We start from the raw sequence: 13,300 nt of genomic DNA, 5'->3' as shown, positions 1-13,300 counted from the left end.
CACCATAGGAAATGGGTGCTGTTATTACATACATTTTTCTTGGGGAAATTGAGGTACACATTAGTCAAATGACTTGTACTGGGTCACACAACTAGGAAGTGTTTGAGGCTGAATTTGAATTCATGTACTTCTGACTCCAAGTCCAGCACTCTTATCAACTGGGCTACTTAATTAATTGCATCTGAATCATTTCCTTTCCATTCTTTTCCTCTGACCTTATAGAAGGCACAATCTGGTCTTCACAAGGGTACTTGGATTAGAGGAACTTATCTCTGTCTATATTAGAGATAAGTGGTGTAAATATCAGTTCGTAAATTGAATTCTACTTGTACTTGTAAACAAGGTGCTAACATTATAAAGGAGCCTAGTTACTCAATTCAGTTACCATAAAGGATTAGATTTTATGGGTTTCTTAGACCTTTCAGCACAAGTCAAATGCTCCCACTTTTTCTCTGTGGGACTGGACTATTCAAAGAAATGTGAATTACAAGCATACTTTTAAAACTTCAGGAATATTAAGAAATCATATTTCTTTTTTGATATATATGTATATTTAAATTTTAAAGCTTTTTATCTTCAAAACATATACATGGATAATTTGACAACATTGATCCTTGCATAGACTTGTGCTTCAGATTTTCTCCTTCCTCCCCACCTCCTCCCCTAGATGGCAAGCAATCCAATATATGTTAAACATGTTAAAATACATCTTAAATCCAATATGTATAAATATATTTATATAATTCTCTTGCTGCACAAGAAAAATCAGATAAAAAAGTAAATGAGTAAGACGACAAAATGCAATTAAACAATAACAAAAAAGTGAGAATGCTATGTTGTGATCCACATACAGTTCCTACAATCTTCTGTCTGGGTATAGATGGCTGTCTTCATCACAAGATCATTGGAACTGACCTCAATCATCTCATTGTTGGAAAGAGCCATGTTCATCAGAATTGATCATCATGTAATATTGATGTTACCATGTACAATAATTTTCTGGTCCTGCTCATTTCACTCAGCATCAGTCCATGTAAGTCTTTTCCAGCCTCTCTGAAATCATCCCGCTGGTCATTTCTTACAGAACAATAATATTCCATAACATTTATATGCCATAATTTATTCAGCCTTTCTCCAACAGATGGGCATTCACTCAGTTTCCAGTTTAAGAAGGCATATTCCTACAGTGATTCTTACCATCAGTGATTCTTCAAGCCACCTCTCTGCTCATGCATCTTACAAAATCACAGAAGCTTGAATCAAGTTTGAATGGTAGGTACCAAACTGGAGAGTTGGATGGAATCTCACAGTGATCTGCTTTACTCTGTACCCAAAAGGAGTTTTTGGGAGCATTCAGGGCTTGTCCTTTTAGAAGAGGAAGCATCCATTGAGTTTCCAGGTAACACACTGTAATTTCAGACATGTTTAATTATTAGGAAATTATTTATGATCTCAAGTCTCATTTTCCCGTTTGGAACTCCCACTCATTGCTCCTGGCTCTGCCTTTTAGGGTTAAATAGAAGAAGTGATATCTTCCAATTGACAACTCTTCAAACATTAGAATATAGCTATTTTGACAACCTTTCCCCCATATCTCTGACTTTATATTTCTCCATTCTAAAAATCCCCCATTTCTTCAATTTATTATATGATCTCAAGGTCCTGCACCATTCTGGTCATCCTTTTGTGGAAGCTTTCCAGATTATTAATATCTTTCTTGAACATTGATGTACAGAACTAAACAGACTATTCCAGATGCAATTTGAGATGAAGTTTTATTGAATAACAGTTAAACATCTGTTTTATTCTGTACAGAATTGGGCAGGAAGTTAGTGAATGCTCTTCATTAGCTAATGGATACTCCTTAGTCTGGCATTTGAATCCCTCCACAGTCCTGCTCCTACTCTAAAGAATCAATGTGACATCAGTGTAAGAGTAAAGCACTCAGATTCAGAAGCTGGGTTTAAACTGTGTACCATGAATCAGCTCAGTTTGACAAACATTTATTAATTGCCTATTGCATACAAAGCATTCAGGACAGGAATATAAAATCTTAAAAGCGACAGAACGGGCTTTAAAGACATAAAATTCTGTTGGGGGAATTTGTTTAAACTTGTGATCTTATCAATGTGAAATTTTGGATTATTATCAGTATCTCCTACCAGAGAGGAGGCGTCTATCAAAGCAGATTACTACTTGGCCCTGCAGATTACAATCTTAGAGTGGATTCAGAACCTGAATCAGGTTAAAATATATTTGGAAGGAATAGCTAGATGGTGCAGTGGATAGAGCACTAGATTCAGGAGGACCTGAATTCCAATCTAACCTCAGACATTTCCTAGCTATGTGGCCCTGGACAAGTCACTTAACTCACATTGCTACAAATATATAATTGGGAAATATTTAACAAAATAAATAAAAATAGCATAAAACTTAAATAATGTTAATACATGATCTTTAAGAATCCTTATGTATGGTTAAGTGGCCCTCATTTCTACTCGAGTTTGATACAATTGTCTTAGAGAGTTGACTAAGATCATACAGGATCAGGACCCAGGTCTTCAACTCTATAGCAATTTTACCATTCTGTTTCACTCTGTATACCTGGGGTGAGATAATATGAAGGGGAAAGGAATAGTATTTATGTAGTACCTACTATGTGCTACCACTTACATTAAGTGGTTTTTAAAAAATTACCTGATGTTATCAGTGTGTAAATAGATTAGTGTATATGTGATAATTTCATTTAAAATTTTTATTTAAAAAATAAAATGGCAAACAAAACGTGCATTTTCAAATGCAATGTAGAATACAAGAGGAGTATACATGAATCTCCAAATATCTATTAAACACAACTTTTTTTTCTTTCAATATGTAACTTTCAAAACTATTCTACCAGTCTGTATTTCCTTCTGGCCTTCCTTTTGTCTTCTCTCATACATTGAAATATGCTTCAGTCAAGCAAGAAACATTTGTTAAACACCCATCACATTTCAGGCACTATGCTAAGTACTGGGGATACAAAGAAAGGTAAAACCAAACAAAAACAATCAACCAAACCAAAAACAATCCCAAGGGTTTAGGGGGAAAGATAATGAGTTACATTTTGGACATATTGAGTTTAAGAAGTCTATTGGACATCTACTTTGAGAAACCTGTAAGATGTAAGAGATAAGATAACTGGGAGTCAGCAGAGTGGGGCAGGAAAGATAAATTTGAGAAATGGTGAGGCCAGAAATTTAATGATCAAAGAAATGGTCATTAAATTAAAATTGTCAAGGGAACCAATGAAATCATTAAATGAAGTAACACACACACACATCTATCTATCATCTATCTATCTATCTATCATCTATCTATATGGAGAGAGCAGCCTAGGACAGAATGCTGAGGATTATCAAGGTTGTATTTTTGTAGATAGCTGGGATTTTTTTTTCTTTGAGAAGTGCCTGTTCTTGGCCTTTCACTATCCTTACCAATCTAGAGTCACTATTAAATGGCTGAACACAAAATGTTCCAGACTTAGCTGGACATTCCAGTTATCATAGTATCAACAGGTTTCAGTTTAATGGTTTTTGAGGCATAATTCCAAGTTTCTTTCTAGAATGGTCAGACCAATTTATAGCTCTATCAAAAGTGCATCAACATGACTGTTTTCCTAGAGTTTCTATACAATTTGTCATTTTTACATTTTTTTTTATCTTTGCCAGTCTTTATGGGTGTGAGATGGAATCTCAGAATTGCTTTAATTTGCATTTTTCTAATTGTTAGTAATTTGGAGCATTTTTATATGATTATTTATAGATGGGCTTTCTTTCTTTGAAAACAGCCTCTTCATATCCATTAACCATTTGTCTACAGGTAAAAAAGAGGGAAAAACCTAAAATCTTTTGTTCTTATATATTTGGATCAGCTTCTTATATAGCTTAGATGTAAGGTCTTTATTGAAGGAACATTTGCAAAAGTTTCCCCCAGTTAACTGTTTTCCTTCTAATTTTTAACTCCATAGACTTTTCATTTTATGTAATCAAAATAATATATGATAATTTGAGGAAGAAGGAAAAAGCCAAAGCAATAATATCTAAAGAATCAAGAAATTCTTTTAATCTTTCTGAACTTGTCTACTTGTCTGTAAAATAGGGATAGTGATTCTTTTACTTCCTTCCTCACAGAGATGTTGTGAGGAAAGAAATTTGTAAATCTTAAAGATTTACAGTAATAGGAGCTGTTATTATTGCTATTTGGAATGAAAGGTAAAATCAGTAAGTGAGCAATGGAAGGGAAAGAGTTCTTGGAAAGATGATAACAAAGACATACCTATTTCTCTAAGGTAGTGGGAAGGATGTGTGTGAGAGTATGTGTGTGTGTACATTGATTTTCAAGTGTACCATTGTAATCTTGAAGTTTAATGTTTTTATGAATGATGAGGAGAATTGTCCCCTTGTGGTGACTGGTATTTACCAGTCATTGTATAAAGTAGGGCTTCTTAAACTTTTCCCACTCATGATCCCTTTTCACCCATTAAACTTTTACAAGACTTCAGATATATAAGTATGAAATAGGTATACGAATACTGATAATTGATAAAGAAATTTATTTTAAAACAATTCCTTGATATACATATGATTTTACCATTTATTAAAAATGAAAGCAAATTTGCATACCACTGAGATGGATGTACTTGCTTATTTTTACAAAAAAGAATTAAATCTTGGCAGAATATTTGATACCTTTTACTGCTGCCAAATTTTTCACAACCCTCACATTCAGTTATGTGATTCCATATGGGGTCATGACCTACAGTTTAAGAAATTTTGTTATAGAGGAGTAGGCTGATTTCTGTGTTTATTAAATAAAAGGAAGAGTTAGTGAGAAATTATAAACTTTGCATGTATTTTTTATTGTTACAAAATCATAGAACCTCAGATCACTGGGAGAACTTAGTTATCACTTGTCTTTGGATTCCCAAACAATGCCAGCATCATAAGATGCCTTGTGGGTAACTCCAAATTCAAATTTCCAGCCTCCTTTAAAGATGATAATTTCCAGAACAGAACATTTCTTGTTGAGAGAAGATGATCAAGTACATTTTCCCAGAGGATCATCAATGGATTCCAGGATTTGCACTCAACTATTACAGTAAGCAAATCAAGCATTGTGGGTCAGTCTGATGGGGTTTTTTGCTTTGTTTCCCCAAATGTGTTTCTTTTCTAAAAAGAGATCACATATTGAACCACATGGGTCTCTGTAGAATTAAAGCCAAGACTCATTGGAATGTCAATCTGTTGCTTCTTTAGTTCTTTAGTTTCCTTTTGAGGGGAGTCCAAACCCTGAGGGGTTGCTGAATCTGAGGGGCTGCTAAAAGAAGGATCACAAGCAAGGGATCATTATAAGTCTGTGGTTTTTTGCATTGTTCATGTGGTCAAAGTCTTCTGTATCTTTTGTACACTCAGTAACTCCTTACAGGCCCACCCCAAGTTTCTGTTTGGGTTATTTACCTTGTTTTCAGGCTTTCTCTCAGCAAAATTGCTGCCCCGTGTACTTGGGGTTCATATGTAGGTATCTTTGTCTAAATCTTATATAATATAGACTTCCTAGAGCCTGGATAGGAGGAAGCTACACCTCCTTTCAAGCTCACTCTCTTCTACTAGATGACTGAAAAAAATCTTTCTAAAACTATTTCAGATCGTGGGGTCTGTTCTTGTGGATATCCAAGACTAAATCTCTATAAGTCCAGACCTGAGAGTGTTAAACCATAGGCTACTTCTCTGTTATTAAGCATGTTTTCATAAGGATTCTTTGTCCTTACTTTGGTCCTATGGGTCAGCTGTGCTTCTGGAACACACAAATTGTGACCACGGATAATGTGGGGTGAACAAGATAGTCCGAACTCACTACCTGAGTCTTTGAGTTTTGGAGTAACATGATCAGACCTGTGCTTCAGCCTTATTTTTTATTTATTGGAAAAATGAATTGGAGACGGGATAGACTACATGACGGGGACTAATGTGAATTACTATTATATCAGATAAGAGGTGAAGAGGGCTCATATATGATGATGGTTATGGAGCAGGATCAGTAGTGACTTGGCAACTTGATTGTACATGGAGAGTGAAAGGATGAGGAAGAGGGAAGAGTCAATGGAATTTTTTGAGGTATGAAACCTGCACCAATATGAGGATGTTTTTGAAAACAAATGGGGAAACATGGAGGAGGGCAGTTTTTGAGAAGATAATGAGCCACATCTGGTCATGTTGAGATGGAGATGCTGGTGGGACATAGAGCTAGCAATATTCAGCAGGCAATTAAAGATTGAAGTGTAGGGGAGAAGTTTGGAATCAAGTTACTCATTGGATGGTCACCTGTACTAGGTAATAACTAAAGCTAAGGGACTGAATGAAATTGTCAAGAGATAATACATAGTGAGAAGAGAAAAATGGGCAAGAACAGAACATTGAAGATAATCACAACCATGGGCAAGAGGAAAAAGATGTAATAGTAAAATAGACTGAGTAGAAAGCAAAGGCAAGAAAAGGTCTCAGAAAGAATAGACTTGTATGAAGAGAAAAAAAGGAGTGAACATTTAATGATATCAAATGCTAAAGTAAAGTCAAGGTTGATGAGACTGAGGATGAACTGGTAGATTTCTTATTGAAGAAATGATTAGTTACCTTGAGGATATCAGTGGATAGGGACACCAGATTGTGGTGAATGAGGCAGTAAGAATGGAGGCTATAAGCAGAGTTGTAATTTGCTGAAGAAAATGAGGTTTCATAAAGGATTCAATGTATAAAAAAGTTTTGGGAGAGATAATTTCTGGGTAATTAATCATTTTATTAATTATGGCTAATAAATAATTAATAAATGTGGTTATTTGGCCAAAATGGTCATGCCAGTCTCTTGATGCTTATCTGCTTTTGGAAAATTGGGTGTTTCTCCAAAGAAAGTAATCAACTTTGGTTAATAATGTGAGAATGAATATTATGAGAGGTGGACCTATTCTAAAGAGGGCCTGGGGAATATGATTGTGATTATGTTACTCTTATTTATCTCTACCGAGACTACTCCAAATTTTGAGCAATCTAGACTAAGGACCTACCCTTTGCCTAAGCTTGAGCGAATCCAGCAGGCTTCCCCAGTTAAGTGCAGCCTGAACAAGATTGAGGTGAATGTTAACTTTTATATTACTTTCAGTTCTATTCTTTAGAGGATGATTTGAAGTACTAGATGAGGAAATAAGAAGGGAAAAAATCCTAGATCTCACCAATAGTAATTGGTTATTGATGTAAGAAAGAAACAACCATTTCTATCTGATGTCAGTATTTCAAATGAGGCAGCCATCCACTTCTTCCCCACAGGGGCCATTGTTCTTAAGCCCATTTTACAGTCTTCCTAAGGCTTGGTTTACCAGTCCTATTCTATCTTCAGCTTTCCATCACTTATCCCACAGGAATGCTTCCTCAACTCTCATGGGGACAAAGGCCAACTTCCTCCTAGTGCAACTTGAGGGGGTACTATTCCCATCCCACCTTGACGTCAGCTTTCTCCCATTTAGCTGACGCTGCTCCAGGTGCACAAGTGAAATTAATTTCAAGGAACTGAAGCCATGCCATTAAGGGGCAACTTTTCTTTTTAGAAGCTGAGCAATAAAGAAGAGGAAAAGAAGTGTGAAACTTTAAAATCACAGTATACCAAGGAGGTGTTAGCAAAGGCAAGACATTGGTTTTTCCTTTGACACCTGAGTATGTTTGTAGACAGAGAATGGAGGGAGTAGAGAGGGAGATATATTGATTAGAGAGGGAAAGATTGCTAGAGCAAGGTTACAGAGAAATAAGATGGGAGGGGATGAGAGCATTAACCTTGCCAAGGATGCTGACTGCCTCTTCCTCTAGGTCTGGAAGGAAGTATGAGAACGTACTGAAAGGATGAAGAAAAACATAGCAGAGATTTGAATAAGGGGGTTGGGAAGAAAAAATCATTATTATCAGTCTAAATCTTCTCTGTAACACAGGAGGATAGATAGTGAGATTCTGGAATTGCAGGACCTGGGTTCAAATTCTGATTCTAGTTTGTATTTAATCTATATCACCTTGGAAAAGTCACTTAATCTCCCTTGATATTAGTTTTCCCAACTGTTAAATGAGAGATTAGTAAATCTAGAGTAAAGCGTCTTAAACTGAATATAGGGGTCATGAAAAATTTGGCAGCAGGAAAATGTATAAAATATTCTGCCAAGTTTCAATTCTTTATATAAAAATAAACAAGCAAATCCATTTTATTAATATGTAAATTTGCTTTCATTTTTAATAAATGGCTAAATTATATGTATACCAAGAAAATTTTCAAAATAGATTTCTTTATGATTTATTATCAATAAATCTTTAATTTGTATATCTTTTATATATCTATATGTACAGGTTGAGTAAAAATTTCATGGATGAAAAGGAGCCATGAGTGGAAAAATTTAAAAAGCCCAGAGATCCCTTCTAGTTCTAGATTTTTGATTCAATTGATTTTGTTGAGTAGAATTGGGGAAGAACAAAGATTTTGGCCTTACTGGTCAAGTCAAACAAAGTTAATCTCTCTTCTAGAGGACAACTTTCAAATATTTAAAGGCAATGACCAATTCATATCTTTCTATTTTTCTCTTCTTCAGGCTCTCGCATTCCTTTAATTAGCTTTCTTCATATGGTATAATTTAGGCTACTTTATTCTTTTTCCCTTTCTTTCTTTGTTCTTTTGTCCCCTTCCTTCCTTCCTTCCTTCCTTCCTTCCTTCCTTCCTTCCTTCCTTCCTTCCTTCCTTCCTTCCTTTCTTCCTTCCTTCCTTTCTTGCTTCCTTTCTTCCTTCCTTCCTTTCTTGCTTCCTTTCTTCCTTTCATCTCATCCTTCCTTCCTTCTTTCCATCTCATCCTTTTCTCTCTCTTTCCTTCCCTCTCTCTCTCCATCTCTGTCTCTTGCTCTTCCCCTTCCCTCTTCTATCCTTCTCTGCTTTCCAACTTAATGTTAGAAACAACTCACTGTCAACTACTGATAAATTTTCAGGGGTTTCTTGGCTTCTTGGAGTTAGGTGATGCCTTGAGAGAGTGTTGGGATATTAAGTAATCAGTTCTCTTCAAGAGCACATTCAAAGATATGAACATACATGCACATGCATTTGTTTTGCAATGAGTCTCAGTCCATTTTCTACTTCCAGAATGCATTCTGTGAGTCATGCTGTGGATTGTGATTCAATGTACTTTTCTTTTTTTTTAAAAAAGGGCTTTGATAGTGGGGGAGGGGATACAGGTTTTTGTGTGTGTGTGTGTGTGTGTGTGTGTGTGTGTGTGTGTGTGTGTGTGTGTGTGTGTATGAACGTGTGCTGAGGGGAGGCATTAAAACTTAGGAAATCAATACACCAGCAATTTGTCATTGATATGAAAAGTTATATTTAAAGATCAAGAAAATAAGCAATTTGAATGCTCATGGGAATGCTGGTGGCAATTCTTCCCCAAGGTAATGGTCACCAGAATTCTATCACATTGTCTACACTGGGATGGAGCCTTGATTTTGCAAAGCTGCCAATAAGCCATGCTGAAGTATCTCTCTCCCCCACCATGAGTGATCATGCCCAAACCACCAAGAAACATTTGATAGAATGAGGGCTTCTTCTTTTGAAATCATTTGCAGGTACATAGCTCAATTTTATTAGGTTGACCAGAATCTCCCAGGATTCTTTTTTAAGGGAAAAAAAAACCACTGGAGGTGGGCTCTGCTACTCTGTGGGTCTTACAAACTCCAACCCCTGATTTTACAACTTGGCCACTCATTACAGAATGACATAATCCATGTGACTGGAAGTCACATAAGCTCTCACAGCCACAATAAATGAATCAACAAACATTTATTAAAATCCTATAATGTTCTGTGCATGATCTTTGGTGTTAGGTATTCAAAGACAAAAATGGAACTGTCTCTATGCTTAAATTGCCCAAAGTCTAGCTGGTAGAGACATCAATCAATGAATTAATCAAAGAGCATTTATTAAGTTTATATCATATTATATTTATTATATAACATTATTTTATGTGTTATATTATGATGTTATATTTATTAAACATATATTAAGCTGTGTGCCAGGTATGGTGCAAGAGCTATAAAGACAATAATGAAAGAGCCACTGTTCTAGAGAATATTGCCTCAGCCACCTCATCAACAAAATGAGTATACTTCTCTCTCTTTCTCTCTCTCTCTCTCTCTCTCTCTCTCTCTCTCTCTCAGACACATATACACACACTCACATCAAATGATTTTCATCTGCTATTTCCTTTCATCCTCACAATACTATGAAATTGGTTGTGAAAATACTATTCTCATTTTAGAAATAAAGATTCTAAGACACAGGTCTGGCCTCCGTGTACTTCCATCTCATTGATATCACAGGGACTATCTAGAAGAAGAAAATCATGATGAAGTTCATGGCAAACTCCATGACTTGGAGGTCTTTTAACCTCCAGAAATGCAAACACAAAATTTGATACCAAGAAGAAGCATCTGCCTGAGGAGAGAAAAGTGAAATAAATCCTCAAATCAACTGAAAAAATAATTAGTTGGGGGATATCAACACTGAGATATAAGATCCTATGGAAGGAGAGCCCACCTGACACCAAAACATTGTGAAAGGAAGACGGATACCATGGATCTACTTGTTAGACAGGGCCGGGGACGGGGTAGGGATATGATCCAGGATGAAGGATTCACCTGGGTTATGGTTCCAGGGGAAGAAAATGTTTTATTTAATAGCTTTCCCTTTTAATTACTCTTGCTAATTGGGTGTTATGCTGAGTTGTTTCTATGTTATGTAAAGAAAGTGCTGTCAGCATCCTGTATATTTCAGCACCCTGGTCAGAGAATTCTTTGCCTTCTCCTAGATCAGACAGTATCTCTACTTAGTGGCTCTTGAACCTTTTGCTCTCACATCTGAGGATCTTATCCCTCACCTCTTTCTCAGGTGACTTCTGAAAAGCTCTCGTGATTTAGATCCTCAGCCTGAATCAGTTATTACCAATGTTTCTTCTTCTATACTACACTGATCTTACCCCTGAATTTGCCTTCCACATATACTAGCCATCTGCCTTTTTCTTTATTTTGCCAAATGCTCTTCCCTACTATCACAATGAAACTTCAGACAATGATACCTCTTTTCAATCACTCCTGAAAGATGGGAAGAAAATCTCCCTACACAAAGGCCAACACCTGCATTTAGCTTCCCCTCTCATGCCTGAAGTGTCCTACTCTCCTGACAGGCTAATAATACCTGATGTTCTCTAGCTCTTGAGGATTTTCAAAGTGATTTGCCTCCATTATCTCTTGGCTGTAGGGCCAGAGAATGTGATTTTGTATCCTAGTGCTCACACTGACTAGCTGCATGGCCATGAGCAAACACTTATCTCTCTAGACCTCAGTTTCCTAAGCTCTAAAGACAGAGAGATGAACTAGATGAACTCTGAGCCCCCATCTGACTTTTGTTCCAGTTATCTTTGATCTCATTTAGTCTTCACAATACTGTGAACCTGACCTCAAGTTTATAGATAAAGAAACTAGGTGCTGAAGAAGGAAAGTTACTTTTTCAGTGTCATACAGGTAACACGTATAACAGCTAAGATTTGAACCCAGCTCTTTTGATAGCCCTGCTTCCTGAAATTGCCAAAACAATGAATGGGAGAACCAAACCTGACATCTAAAGGAGTGCTCTTTTAGGCTATCTCATTGTCATCCAGGGTACGTGGGGACTACTGTTAGATGGGCTAACATCACAAATGAAAGAACAGGTAGTTGTCCATGGAAAGTTATTTGAAGGGTGTAAAAGGCTCTTAAGACCAAAATTCTTTCTTTTACCATTCTGGTTCTTCATTCAGCCTTCAAACATCAGGGAGTCTGCTATTGGTTTCCTATCTGCTAGCTGTGTTGGGGATTTATAAGGCAACCTCTATCTGTGGTTTCTTAACTAGGTTCCTGAACTTTATTCTTAAATATTTTGACAACTATTTCAATATAATTGGTTTTCTTTGTAATCTTCCATGCACTAGAAACCCAGTTCTTAGAAGAGATCCATAGACTTTATCGGATACAAAAAAAGATCAAGAACCTTCATACTAGATCACTTTTCCCTTCCCAATAATAAAGTTTTTAGTATGGATGGTTGCCACCAGATGGTGCCTTGGGTGATAGCTTTGGATTTCAATAGCATAATTGATTTAAAGCTGGAATGAATGCTAACTCAACTCCCTCATTTTATGGGAGCTAAATCCTAGAGAGGGGGAAAGGGATGGGCTCAATTTGAGGAGTAAGCAACAGTCAGAATTTGAGCTCTGGTCCTCTGATTCAAAATCCAGAATTATTTCTTCTGTGTGTGTAAGATTTACTCCAGCTATCAGCTCAAAGCATTGATTGCTGAATGGATTGTTGAGTTAAACTACAACCATCCAGCTCGTTGTGATTTTTCTATCAAAGTAAGTTATTTCTTAAAATATAAAAGTATTTAGCATGGCATATGGTAGGCATACTACAGGTAGACTAGACAACTAATTGGATCATATCTAAAATGTTTTATTCTTTCTTGGACAACCTGTTTTAGAAAGGACACAGACATGGGAAAAGTGGATAAAAAGCAAAAGTCAGCATGGTGGAGGGGCTGTGAGAAAGCAGGCATATTGATGCACTGTTGGTGGAACTGTAAATTGGTCTAGAAATCATTCTGGAACTATGCCCTGGAAGTCATAGTGATATCCCTGGGTTAAAGGGTAGGAATAATACAATCAGGCCTATGCCCAAAGAGATCAAAGAAAGTAAAAAAGGACCTATACACACAAAACTATGTATAATGGTTCTTTTCATAATAACAAACTACTGCAAACTAATAGAATACCCATTAACTAGGGAATGGCTGAACAAAATTCGGCATGTGAACAAAATGAAAGACTATTGTGCTGTAAGAAATGATTTCAAAGAAATCTGGGAAGTCCTGTATAAACAGATTCAGAGTAAGGTGAGTGGAATTAGGAGAACAATTCATACTACAACAATAACATTGTAAAAACATGAATAATTTTAGATGATTTAAGTTCTTTGATCAATGTCATGATCAACCAAGATTTTAGAGGACCATGATATGAAGGATCCTATTTACCTCCTGATAGGAAAGGTGGTTGTATATTTGTCAAAATAATTATTTTTTCTTTTCCAGTAGTTGGAAGGGGAAAAGGAGATGGCAGTGGTAGAAACAAAAAGTATTTATGTGTTGAATTTTTTTAAAAGAAAAA

The sequence above is a fragment of the Antechinus flavipes genome, chromosome 5 (genome assembly GCF_016432865.1).
Source record: "Antechinus flavipes isolate AdamAnt ecotype Samford, QLD, Australia chromosome 5, AdamAnt_v2, whole genome shotgun sequence".
NCBI classification, from domain to species: Eukaryota; Metazoa; Chordata; class Mammalia; order Dasyuromorphia; family Dasyuridae; genus Antechinus; species Antechinus flavipes.
This window is presented reverse-complemented; position numbering follows the sequence as displayed.